The sequence below is a fragment of the Oratosquilla oratoria genome, chromosome 14, assembly GCF_046742065.1.
Source record: "Oratosquilla oratoria isolate Oo_2021 chromosome 14, ASM4674206v1, whole genome shotgun sequence".
NCBI lineage: Eukaryota > Metazoa > Arthropoda > Malacostraca > Stomatopoda > Squillidae > Oratosquilla > Oratosquilla oratoria.
The window spans coordinates 60,350,775-60,365,171 of NC_134790.1; positions in this window are offsets into that span (position 1 = coordinate 60,350,775).

Genomic DNA, 14,397 nt, shown 5'->3' on the forward strand with positions numbered 1-14,397 from the left:
CTTGTACATCTATTATTTTCATGATCACTATGTCGTCTGTATATGTACACGCATATGCGCAAATAAGAGGTCATGGAAGTAAATTAAAAAATACCACAGGTCGAAAGGATGTGAAGAAATACAGTTTTCCATATAGATGTATAATGTGGAATAACTTAGAAGGTGATATAGCTCAAGCCCAAACAATACATGACTTCAAATCTAACTATGATAATTGGAAATCAAAGATATAGATTTAAGTTGGAACTTTACGTGAGCTTGAGTCTTGGTATTTTAGAAATTTAGAGAAGAGGAGACAGAACCCAACAAACGTTGCTCCTTTCCTGTATAATATAATTAGGTAAATACATATGCACACAAACACACACACACACACACACACACACACACACACACACACCATGGCGCTGTGGTTAGAGTTCTCGCCTGCCACTACGGCGGTCCGGGTTCGACTCCCGCCCAGGGCTGAAATAATTTCAGTATCGCTGCGTTGCGGGGTGTTACTTCAACTCTTGTGGGCGGGAAGTTGGGTGTGTGTGTGTGTGTGCGTGTAAGGTCACAGTATTACCCATAGATCGGTCATACGAGCTCTGAGCTCTCATCCGGGAGGTTAACAACTGTCGATCACGAATCCAACAGGTGATCCAAGACCATGGTGAATCACACACACACACACACACACACACACACACACACACACACACACACACACACACACACTCTCTCTCTCTCTCTCTCTCTCTCTCTCTCTCTCTCTCTCTCTCTCTCTCTCTCTCTCTCTCTCTCTCTCTCTCTCTCTCTCTCTCTCTCTCTCTCTCTCTCTCTCTCTCTCTCCCTCCCTCCCTCCTTGTGGCGTCCTGAATGGTTTGGACGGTTGTCACTGGCTGCACTGTCCAATAGTTCTCAAAGTGGTCCATCCAGTCCTGAATTCTGCTTTTGGACCCTGGGGCTTTTTCACATTCGAACTCGTGCGCGAAAGTGTCCTGCACTCTCTTGAACGAGCCTGTCTTGTAGTAATGTTGGACGCAGCATATTCTTTGTTGGATCTCCCATTGAGATCCAGTTGTGTTCACAGGCGTTGCTTCTGTCATGTTCTGCAAAATAAGGGTGATTAGTGAACGAATGAAGGATGTAACACAAAAAGTGTGTGCGGGGTCCTTTTTTGTGGGGGGTCACCTTGTGTATACATATATAAACTAGCTCTTCCACTGGGACTCGAACTCTTGCCTGTGTGACTGGTTACCACAAGGCAAGGGTGCTACCATTGTACTATGTAGGGCGCACCAAAAGGAATGGTCTGGAATTTGTGCAAGCCATTTCCCGACGTCAGCTCGAACGTCAATGTATGTGTGTGTGTGTGTGTGTGTGTGTGTGTGTGTGTGTGTGTGTGTGTGTGTGTGTGTACATATTGATTACAGGGCTGCATCGTATCCTACGCGTAAGCGTACACATACGCTTCATTCTAGATTGACAGGTGATTGCGTGACTAGATGAACGTGTCGGTTGAAAGTCAAGTTGATTGAAATTGATGGGTAGATGGAGCTGAATTGGTGTAATGGATTTAAATGGACGATCCAGGTTGTGGAACTTTTGAAATTGTTGATATTGAAACCGTATCATTCATCCATCTCTCTCTCTCTCTCTCTCTCTCTCTCTCTCTCTCTCTCTCTCTCTCTCTCTCTCTTCACTTTCTCTTTAAGTTTCTCTCATGTACCTTATCTGTTTAACCCTCCATTTTTTTCTAGTTATGTATCACGTAAACTGTGGATTTATGTTATTGTTATATTTCATCTGATTATACCTGCATTTTAATTTATTCCTCGTTTTTTGCTTAGTTCTTTCATTCTCTCCCTCTCTCTCTCTCTCTCTCTCTCTCTCTCTCTCTCTCTCTCTCTCTCTCTCTCTCTCTCTCTCTCTCTCTCTCTCTCTCTCTCTCAGCTGAATTTCTTCACCTCTCCGTTTTGGAAGAATGGCTAGAATATAAGGATGAATTCTTTCCCTCTGGAAAACTAGCTTCAGTTGATTATTTTATCTTTATTTTATTTGTCATACTTTCTTTTTTGATTCCTCAAAGAATATTTGTTCTCTTCTCCTGTTCATTTTCTCTCTCTCTCTCTCTCTCTCTCTCTCTCTCTCTCTCTCTCTCTCTGTCTCTCTCTCTCTGTCTCTCTCACTCTCTCTGGCTATTCCTGATACGTATCTCAAAGCTATCCTCTTTAAAGTCTGCTCTTTGTATATCCGACCTCCCAATTCTCCTCTCTCCCTCTTTCTCTCTTTCTCTCTTTCTCTCCTCTCTTTCCCTCTCTCTTTACCTCTCTCTCCTCTTTCTCTTTCTATCTCTCTTCACCTCCCTCCCTCCCTCCCTCCACCTGGTTTATTTAACTCTGGCCCCTCCTACACCTATTCTTCCTCCTCTACTCTTCCTCTCCAGAGCTTTAACTCCTCTTTCTCCTCCTCTTCTTCCTCTTCCTCCCCTCTTCACTCGTTTTATGCCCTGTATTTTTCTTTCCTCCCTTCTCCTCGCCCGGATTCTCCCCCCCCCCCCCAAACCCTCCCCACTTGGAGGTGGTAGCCTGCTCGTCACGCGAAAGCAGCATTCGTCAATAGCCCGCCGCTGAAGGCGGATAACCTCACACACAGAAGGGAGTGGCTATGGGGAGGTGGGAGGTGGGGGGTCGGGGGTTAATGAGATCTACGTCAAACGACAGAAACCCAGGCCTCCGTCTCTCAACCCCGCTGTACGGTACAGGGAACCCCCTTCCATACCGGGAGTCCCTTTCCTTTGTATTCCAGGCGATTATATTCGTCTCCCTATCAGTCGCCCCCTTTTCTCGGTAGTCAAGAGGGCTGAAGCGTCTGATTTGACTCTGGTTGACTTGCTTATTTTTATTTATTTGTTTAATCTATGATTTTTTTTATTTATATTTTATATATTTATTTATTAATTTTCAGTTATTTCTATGTTTTAATCTTATGGTATTTTTTTTTTTACTTTATTTATTTATTTGTTTAGTTTTTATTTGTTTTCTTATTCTTTTAGAGCAAGTTATTTGTCGTTATGCGGTTATGGAGACCCACCATCGCTTGAAAGCAATCTGGTTATATCGAGACCCTGCTTCAAGCCTTTGAACACCCCCCACCCCCGCGAGCCTGAGCTGTCTGAATGTAACCACCTGTCAAGTAATCAATCAGTCGATCAATTTATCATTAATGCATCTCCGGGTTGAAGGGTCCACCAAATTGGATGTATATTCTCGGTTGTCCTGTTTGCCTCACCTGAATAAAATCGCCCGGTGGAAGTTAGTTGGGCTCTAGATCGTCTTTACCCGTTTCGCTGTATTGGGAGTATACCCCCCCACACACACACATGAATAAAATCGCCTGGCGACAGGTGTGAAGGGAAGACCCTCCTCTTCCAGGTAGGCCGAGAGCCCTTGGAGCGGTCCAAATGTGCAGAAGCTTTCTTGTATCCTTCTGGGATACTTCCGGTCTTGAGGCTTGAAGGGTTCATTTATTACCAGAGACAGAGAGAGAGAGAGAGAGAGAAGCTACCGTGATGTCTTCGTACGGCCAAGCAGATGACCCTTTCCGGAGCAAATGAACCGTTTCGGTAGCGAGCTAAGTTCTCTTTAGGAACCGGAGTTTGTGTTACCTATGCGACCGGTGGGTTACGACCGGCGCTGTTGGGGGAGAGAGAGAGAGAGAGAGAGAGAAAGGGCGTAAGTGTGCCAAGCGGAGCTGAGCAAACACGTACGTATAGCGACCATTACTCACTGTGATGAGTCTTACGTTCTCTCCCTCGAAGGCTCCTTCATACCCTCCCCTCTCTCACTCTCACTCTCTCTCTCTCTCTCTCTCTCTCTCTCTCTCTCTCTCTCTCTCTCTCTCTCTCTCTCTCTCTCTCTCTCTCTCTCTCTCTCTCTCTCTCTCTCTCTCTCTCTCTCTCTCTCTCTCTCTCTCTCTCTCTCTCTCTCTTCAACCTTCTTTCCTACCATTTTTAATTTTCTTCCACTTTTTGTCGTCCTATCCATTTCATGCAGCTGTACAACATTATCGCCTTTCTCTTCTCTCGTTCTCTTCTTCCCACTCAGTTTCCTCATAATCATCCCTATCGTGTTGCTTCCCCTGTTTGCTTACCCATCGCATCCTCTTTTTTTTTATCCTCTTTTTTTTCCTCTCCCTCTTCCTTCTTCTCCTCCTCCTCCCATTAATTATCATCTTCTTCCTCTTCCTCTCTTGTTTCTTCCCCTGTTTGCTTACCCATCGCATCCTTTTTTTTCTCTCCTTCTTTCTTCTCCTCCTCTTCCTCCTCCTCCTCCCATTAATTATCATCTTCTTCCTCTCTTGTTTCTTCACCATTTTCCCGTTTTCTCCATGATTTTCTATATTGTATTATTTCATCCTTTTTTTTTTTTGTCTTCTCTTTCTCCACTCCTCTTTTTTTTTTCTTTCCTTCTCGTTGCTCTCCCTTTGCCTCTCTTCCTCATTTTCCTTCTTCACATTTGCCTCTCTTTTTTTTTCTTTCGATCTCCTTCCTCTTGTTCCATGACTCGTTTCCTTTGACTTTCTTTCTCCTTCCCCTTCCGTTCTTTTTCTTCCCACTCTTCTCTTGTTCGTTTCCTTTACGGCTTCCGCCTCCCTTTGTCTACCTCCTGCATTTCCTTTCATCCTTCTCCTGTTTCCTTTTGTCTTCCTGTGTATTTTTTCTATTCACTCTCTTTCTCCAGCCAGCTCTTTACCACCGTAGCCAGTGTGTGTGTGTGCGCGCGCGTGTGTGTGTGTCTGTCTGTCTTCGTCTTTCTTCCATTATCTCTTATCTTTATATATCGATATATATTTTCCACTTTGCCTTTATCATTGATATTTCATTCCTCTCTCCCCACGTACAACTTTTGTTTTCTCTTTAGCTTCCTTCTTCATCCTCCCTTTACTCTTCTCTCTCTCTCTCTCTCTCTCTCTCTCTCTCTCTCTCTCTCTCTCTCTCTCTCTCTCTTTCTCCTCCCTATTGGCTATCGTCTTGTCTCTCTTCTCTCTACCTTACATTCTCGCTTTCCATCTTATCTCTGTTCTGTCCCTTTTCGTCTCCCAACATTTTCTTGTTCTCGTTCACCTTCTCCTCTCTTTTCGTTTTTGTCTTGTCTTTCCTCTTGCACTCTTTCTCTTCTCTTCTCTCCCCTTAAATTTAACTCTCCTTCTGTCCCCACTTTTTGTTTACAATTCTCTGTACTGTTACCTTTCTTTTTTCTTTTTCATCGGCCTCCTCAGTTTTCCCCCTCACAGATTTTCCTCTTCGTTTCTCTTTTCTTATTGTCTCCCCTTTTCTCTCTTCTACCTTTACCTTCTCTACAGTCTTTCCTCCTCCACTCAGTCTTCTTTCCCTCACTAAAGTCACATGTAAAACATTTAATTTCGGCGGATATGTCATGGAGAAACTAGACAAATGTAAACCTCGTCGCTACCAAGAGTAGGAGGTTGTTTGCCGCGGGAATGAACATGATAGCCTGACGGCAGTCAAAACAAAAGGAAAAATATTACCCAGTACAAAAGGGGTTAAGGTGTCAACAAGATATATGATTACGGTTTGGGAAGGGTTAAGCGGATCGCGGAACGGGCCGTTGATGGTGGAGGAAAAGAAAGGAAGTGGTGGACCGAATAATGGACAGAGGGCAGATGCCCGAAAATTGTCGATAGATTAATTTTCGAATGAATGTAAAAGTTCTGCCGTTAGATCTGCAAAAATAAGTGGTCTAGAGGGAGAGTTACTAAGGATAATTGAGAAAGTGAGAGAGAACACTAGAGTCGAGGAGAAAGGGAGAACGGAATGGTGGCAAAGAAACTAAGAACGATAATAGAGAAAAGAAAGAATCTTAAACATTGAATAATGCACATTGGGAAGAATAACACGAAGCATAACTAATCTTTTTTATATAAATAAATAGAGAAAAAGGTAAAATGAATTAGAGAACTCAAAGGATTTTTGTGTAATTTTCACAAACTATCATAAATCACGTAAGCGTTGTATTTTTGTCTCGGAGAAAACTTTGAAGACGTTAGAAATGTATTTAGACTTCGGAATTCCAACTACCATCGAACTCTGTCTACATCCGGAATAATGTGTTTGTATTTTTTCCTCGATTACATTCAAACCAGAAACAATTTAGAAAAAGTACAACAATAACGTATTTGATTATTTCCAAAGATCATAAACAAACCACATGAAAAATGTCAGAAATAGTTACCTGTTTCCCCGAAAAATATAGATAGATAAAGAAATAGATAAGTAGATAAAAATATAGGAAAGGTTGTGGGAGTTGATAAAGTGGCCAAGAAAATAAAAGGAATTAATAATGTAGGAATTGGGAATACTTTTACACAGAAAATAAGGCTAAGAAGAAGGAATGGCATTAAACTAGCTGGACGTTAGTTTAATCAAGAAATAAGTTGAAACAACTTTGCTATTGTACCCTGGTCATTGGATAAATTTCCTTCCCAGTGTATCGCATGTAGTAGAGTTGGAATGGCTATCCCTTTTATAAGGTGAAAAGGGACTTTTCTCTCTTTATATATATATATATATATATATATATATATATATATATGTGTGTGTGTGTGTGTATGTATGTATGTATGTATGTATACACTGTACATACATACACCAACGGCTTTTTCCACTTTATAAGGGAGATAGCTAAAGTCAAATGCAGAAATCCACTCCCACCCATTTCATCCCAACAGTACTCCACTCCCATTCACCACCCCTTCCTCCCTCTTTTCTTGGCTCCTGGATGACGGGTCATCACTGCATCTCGCCCACTGCCCTGGGTCAGAAGCAATGTACCAAGACACAGCACATCCACAGCAAGGCCGCTTGAATTAATTAGCGACTCCCCCCCCTCTCTCCGTTCCCTCATACAGAAAAAGAGAAGACGGGGAGAAATTCCTTCGGGCTGCGTCAAAATATCATTCACACATACTCCCTCACCCCCATCCCCCACCCACTCCCTTCTATGCATCACAGCATCATCCATACACAACCATTCTCCATTCACCCCTATCTTCTGTCTTCTTCCTTTCTTCCTCAACAGACGTTCCCCTCTTTCTCAATGCCCCTTTTACCCCATCCATCCATCTCATCCTTGGTCACCCCCTCATGTTCACTACCTTCCGCCTCTGCCTTCCACACTTGTTTTACTAATTTTTCTTCGCCCATTCTTTCCATGTGTCCAAACCATCCCAGTACTCTTTCATCAACCCTATCTCCCAATTTCCTTTCCACCCCCGTTCTCCTCCTCACCTCCTCATTTCTCACTCTATCCAGCCTAGTAACCCCTGCCACACTTCTCAGGCATTTCATCTCAAGCACATTTAAATTCTTCCACTCTCCCTCTCTTATGTTCCATGTTTCTGCCCCATACAGTGCTCTCGGCACTGTATGGGGCACCTCTTCATGCAATCTTCTGTTAGCATCCATTCCCAAATGTCTATTTCTCATTACACTTTTTAATTCCCCAAGGCATTTACTTGCTTCTCTCAATATACATTCTACTTCCACCTCCACTCCCTCCTTTCTCGCCACATTTGCATCCAGATACTTAAAGCTGTCCATTTCCTCCAGTCTCCCTTAATACCCGCATTTTGCTGCCACTTTCTTCCTTTGTACATCTCATCACCTTAATTTTACACACGTTTATCTTCAAATTCCTTCTTTCGCACACCTTCCCAAACTCCGTCACTAACTTCCTTAATCCCTCCTCTGATCCTGCTACAAGCGCAGTGTCGTCAGCAAACAACAACTGACTCTCCTACGTTTTTCTATTCTCTTTAACCTTCTCCATTCCCCTGCCCATTACCCTCTCGCACCACCCCACCCATGTATAAATTGAATAGCCAAGACGACATAACACATTCCTGGTGGAGACTTACATTTACCTCAAACCACTCACTCCTTTTCTAATTGTAACACAGGCTCTACTACTTTCGTAAAAAAAAATTGATTGTTCTTAACAGCTTCCCTCCTGTCCCATATATCTGCAATACCTCCCACAGTGCCTTCCTAGCTACCGTGTCTTAAGCTTTTCCCAAATCCATAAGGACCCAAAAAACATCATTACCTTTCCCTAAAGCTTTCTCACATATCTGCCTTACCCCAAAAACCTGATTCACGCGACCCCTACCTGTCCCAAACCCACATTGTTCCATTATTCACCAGAATCTGGCGGATGTGCTGCAATTCTGTATGCAGCACATGTGTATTCTTCCTGGCAGGCTCTGCATACAGAATTGCAGCACATCCGCCAGATTCTGGTGAATAATGGTTTCCCTAATAGTGATTTTGATGTAATTTGTAATAAAATGTTGTGTGACCACCTTTCCCCACAAACATCCCCTAAGCCCCAATTCATTGATATATACTACCATAACATCTTCAACAAGGGTTACAAGAAAGATGAAAAAATAATTAAAGACATCATCACTAAGAACTGTCATCCGGTATCTAAAGATAAGGAAATCCGGGTGGTTGTATACTACTCCAACCCTAAAGCTAGTTCATTGGTTATTACTAATAACTTAAATAGTAATACTGAGACTATGTCTAAAACTAATTGTGTTTATGAATTCACCTGTAGCACCGGGAACTGTGTAGCCCGTCATACAGCATATATTGGTTTTACTAGATGTAGTCTCAGTAGGAGAATTACTATGCATTTACAAAATGGGGCTATAAAACATCACTTAAAGAAATACCATAACCTAACAGCCACCCGAGAATACCTAGTTTCAAACACTAGGATTATAGCAAGTAATAGGGATGTACATAAACTTAAGCTTCTAGAAGCTATGTTTATCAGAGAATGTAGTCCTATCATTAATATCCAATGCAACATGACTTCTGTCATCGCTTTGTATAGCAGCACCAAGCTACTACCTAGCATGACCTCTCTCCGAAACCCCCCCTCCACCTCCTCCTACCCACTCCTTCCATCCTCCCCCCAACCGACCCCGCAACCCCCTAACCCCCCAACCCCTCCCCCAACCCTCTTCTTCTCGTATTAATGAGATACCACCCCCGCCCCCTCTCCCGCCCTCCACCACCACCCAAGCCGGCTAGGTGCATATATATGTCACCAAGCGAAGGGTTTTCTTCGTCATTTCATCAGACCTTTAACTATTGTAAGTAACGGTCCCCATCAGCCCATGTATAGTGTTTATTTTATGTGAATTTGCGCATTTATTTTTGCTTCTATATTTGTATAATTGGTTAGATTTACATGTTGTTTTCTATATTTCTGTACGTCATTATTATCTATGTTACAGAATTTCCTGAAGATGTCTCTTTGTTAGACGAAACGTTGAAATAAATGAATCATTTTGGCAACTTGGTATATGCCCACCCTCTAAATGGCAGAATATTGGTTAGAAAACTGGAGAATACTCACAAGAAGATCAACAACCTCACTAACGCTGTCGATTTTAACAATGCATGCATACAAGAGAATCTGCTCCCCAGATATTCAAATATATATATATATATATATATATATATATATATGTATATATATATATATATATATATATATCCTAGCCAAATTACTCCCTCGTTGCTACGGGCAAATAATGATTATTTTAATTTTGATAGAATTTGTGGAGAACAGTTACACGTATCAATATAACTCAGTGGAATAGGTAACACAAATAAAATGTTAAGAAAGTAAGAAAAAAATAAATTTGAGGAGGGAGAGACACTCTTTGGAAATCAACTATACTTGGTCGTAAGAGAAGAATTGAACCAACCTTTAGTCATCTTTGAACTCGAGTGTATTACCGCCCGCAAAAAAGTAAAATAAAAATAACTGATAATTTGGTAAAATTATACAATCATTTTACATTTACATGCTCTCTCCTCACAAAGGCTATCATAGTTTGTGGCAACATTAATTTCACAAATATAAGCAATATTTATGAACACATACAATGGTTTGTTTAATCATAGTAATTTTTTTTACAAAAATGCTATGCGTGTTAAGGGGACACTACAATAATGGCGTATTACCACACCATACCCCTTTAACCCTTAACCCTAGTAATATATATGTGTATATATATATATATATATATATATATATATATATATATATATATATATATACACACTTTTTTATTAAACATAGTTATCCAAGTACCTGGAGTGATAGGGTATCAGAATATGGTTATGGGGCTCTATCTCCAAAACCCTAGGAGGAGTTCGTGAACAAACAAACATACAGACAGACAGAGGCTACTACTTTATTATAGTATATATATGTGTATATATATATATATATATATATATATATATATATATATATATATATGCATGTGTTGTTAAAGTTGACAGCATTTTGGTAGTTGTTGATTTTCTTTTGTGTATTTCCAAGCTTTCTAACATGGATTCGGTTATTTGGGGGAGGGCAAATACCAGTTCACTAGAATTATACATATAATTTTCAATGTTTCGTCTTCATAAGGACATCAGGACAATCTGGAACATATAAATTACAATCATACAGAAATAACGAACTTGGAATGTCACATTGGTATTGAAAATTGCAAACATTTTACATGTTTAGAAATCAGACATGAATAAATAAAATAATTTAAAAGTACAGATAGGTGGACTGCTGGGGTACAATACTTATAAAATAAAAAATATAAAAAATGACAAAATGTGGGCCTTTACCTAATATATCAGAGCCTAACGTTCATAGGTGGTGGAGGGGGATGGGGAATAGAGAGGAACAGAGGGGGGGGTTGACCTGTCTTGACGACGTCGGTATGTGGTGGGGATAGGGGTAGGGTTGGCGACCCCGTCAGCCTCCACTACCCCTTTATGTTCACAGTGGTATATGGGAGTGATGCAAAGAAGAAGAAAAGAAGCCATGATTTTCGGTTCCTTTTTGGAAAGGGAGCAGATGGAGGAGGAGAGAAAGCTGGGAATTATTTGGATTTGCAAATGGAAGTCGAACGTATGAGAGAGGAAACAGATAAATAGAGAATTGCGAGGAAGAAGTGATGAAGATGAATGTCAAAAGAACATTCTAGAAAAGAAAGAAGGATTAAAGTTGAGGAGGAAGGATGAAGAGAAGGTGGGAAGAGGAGTGTGAAAATGATAAATGAATGAATAGATAAATGAATAGATAAATGATTAATAAATGGTAAATGAATAGAAATAATCGAGAGAAGGAAAGGGATACGAACGAAAGTCGAAAGAAGATAGAATAAATGAAAAGGAATGAGCGAAAAGATAAGGGAATGAGGATGATATACTTGTAAAAAGAAAACGTCGAGGAAAAATACGAATAAGTGAACGCAAGGGAAGGAAGTGAAAAGAAAGAAATCATAAGAAAAGAATGGGGGTGAAGGGGAATAAAGATGAATAAAAAAAAAGTGGAGAGAGAGAGAAAGTAGGTATGGTGGACCGGTGAATAAAGTGATCGTCCCTTATTTTATCGTCGTCTTCAGAAAATAGCTTCGTTCTTGAAAGTGCTACAGATATCTTCGTACGCCAAATGGCAAAATACCCATAAGTACACTATTTATATTTGTGTATGTCTGTATGTATGCATATATATTATATATATATATATATATATATATATATATTATATATGTATGTATGTATGTATGTATGTATCTTAACCATACATGTAAGGCAAAGGGCTAAGGGAAATAAATTTTTTGATGAGTTCACTATTTCCACTTAACAATTATTTTTAAAGGTATTTCTATTAGCCCTCCTTTGCCTTATATATATGGTTTGATTAAGACATATACACCAAATTACCCGGTAAGACCAATCGTTTCTTCAATATATATATATATATATACATATATAACATGTAAACCTTCACAGATTCACATTTCTTTCAAAAGGAAGTCCATGAAAATAAAGTAGAAACAAAAACCTATTCCCAAGATGGTGTGCACTATATAGGAAACTACTGAGGAACGTCATACTGGACGCATGTCTTCACCATCGGGAGAAAAAAATTACGTGTGTTCTCAAAAACAACAAAGACACCGCCGTGGGAGGAAATCCTATTCTTGAGGGGGTTGGGGTGGGGGTGGGGGGTCTCTCGTCCCCGGGGCGCTACGAACGACCTCTTGTCCCGCTTCAAGAGCCACCTGAGACCAGCTGGGAGTGGTAAGTCAGGCTGGGAAGTGTCGCGTGGTTGTGGACCCTGTGAGGGTGGAGTTGGAGGGTGGAGGGGGTGGATCTTGCTTCGCTTGTGCTTCGGCCACTAAAGCACTCTGAATAGATTCCATGTTGCTAAAGTGCTCGATCAACATCATATCTTAACCTCAATTAACCTTATTTATTTATTTATTTTTATTTTATTTTTAATTTATTATTATTGTTATTATTATTATTATTATTATTATTTATTCATCTATTTATTTGTTTATTTACTTATTGATTAATTAATTTTTTTTATTATTATTCATTATTATTATTTATTCTTGTTGTTGTAAGTGAAGGTGTACAGGCAGAGACGATCTTGAATGTGGTATCTGTAATCCTTATTGAGAAGAATGTCATGTTATAACGGGTTACCAGCTATCATAGGGCACTGTATGCATTTATAGTGGAAAATATACATACATACATGGGTGTGTATATATATATATATATATATATATATATATTATTATTATTATTATTTATTTTTTTTTTTTTTTTTTTTTTTTTTTTTTTTTTTTTTTTTTTTTTTTTTACTGCAGGACAATGTGATGAAATGCAGTGCATATATAAATTGGGGGTTACTAAATTTGGCGGGTTCGAAAAATTTCCATATTTCTCGTATTATTTCAGTGATTAAAAATTCGCGAGACATGGAAGGGGCATTAGGACGGGAGCAAAGAATGGAGGAGAGCCAAGGGAAAATCACCTAACAGCTCGTGAAGAAGCTGCACTATACAAACTCTCTCTCTCTCTCTCTCTCTCTCTCTATATATATATATATATATATATATATATATATATATGATATATATATACATATATATGTATATATATATATATATATATATATATATATATATATATATATATATCAATTAATGAATCAATCAAATCAGCTATCCAGAGTCCACTGCTGAACAAAGGCCTCTTTCACAGCATTCCATGAATCACACGACCGCGCCATCCTCTGCCACGTCACTCCTGCAAATTTCTCGATCTCGTCTCTCCACCTTCTGTCTGGTCTCCCTCTTCCACGCTTCCTATCTCGCGACGCCACTTAGTTACACACTTGCTCCATCGCTCATCATTCGTTCGCACTAACTTAACTGACCAATTCCACTTCCTCTCTTTCACTGCCTCCACAATATCTTTCACTTTAGTTTGCTCTCTCACCCAACTTGCTCTCTTTCGGTCTCCCATCGGTTATTCCCATCATTGATCTCTTCATTCTCCTCTGTGCTGTCCTTAGTTTTGTTTCCATTGCCTTCGTTAGTTTCCAAGTCTCACACCCGTAGATTATTGCTGGCAGAATGCATTGATTGTAAACTTTACGTTTCAAACATAAAAGTAGAGAGCCTCTCAGGATTTTATTATACTTACCAAAAACACTTGCCAACCAATTGTAATACGTCTTTTTATTTCATTATCATAATCTTTCGTCACTTTCACCATCTGCCCTAAATAATTATACTCCTCAACTTCTTCAAGACTCTCATCATCAATTACAATCTCTACTTTGAACTTTCGTGTTGAACATTACTTTGGTTTCACTTTTATTCATTTTTAAACCTACTTTGAGACTTTCCTTGTTCAGCATATCTTGCAAGTCTTCTGCTCTTTTTGAAATAAGAATAATGTCATCCGCAAATCTTAGGTGGTTCAAATATTCGCCATTAATCTTTAAACCTTTCTTTTCCCAACTCAATCTTCTGAAAATATCTTCCAAACAAGCTGTAAATAATTTGGGTGAAATTGTATCGCCTTGCCGTACTCCTTTCTCGATCTTGATCTTTTCTGTATCTTTATGTAGTCGAATTATAGCGGTACCTTTCGCATAAATCTTTTCTAAAACTCTTACGATCTGTTCGTTTGTACCCTGCTTGCGTAGCGAGTTTAATATTGCTATTTGTTCTACCGAGTCAAAGGCCTTCTCGTAATCTACAAAAGCTAAACACAGAGGTATATTGTATTCTGTCGTTTTCTCGATTAGTTGGTTTATCGCCTGCAAATGGTCTAGAGTCGAATATCCGCTCCTAAAGCCTGCCTGTTCTCTCGGTTGGTTTCCATCTAAAACTTTACTTAGTCTATTTGTAAGGATCTTGGAGAATAATTTATATACATTTGATAGCAAGCTAATCGGTTGATAGTCACTAAGGTCCTTCTGGTCTCCTTTTTTA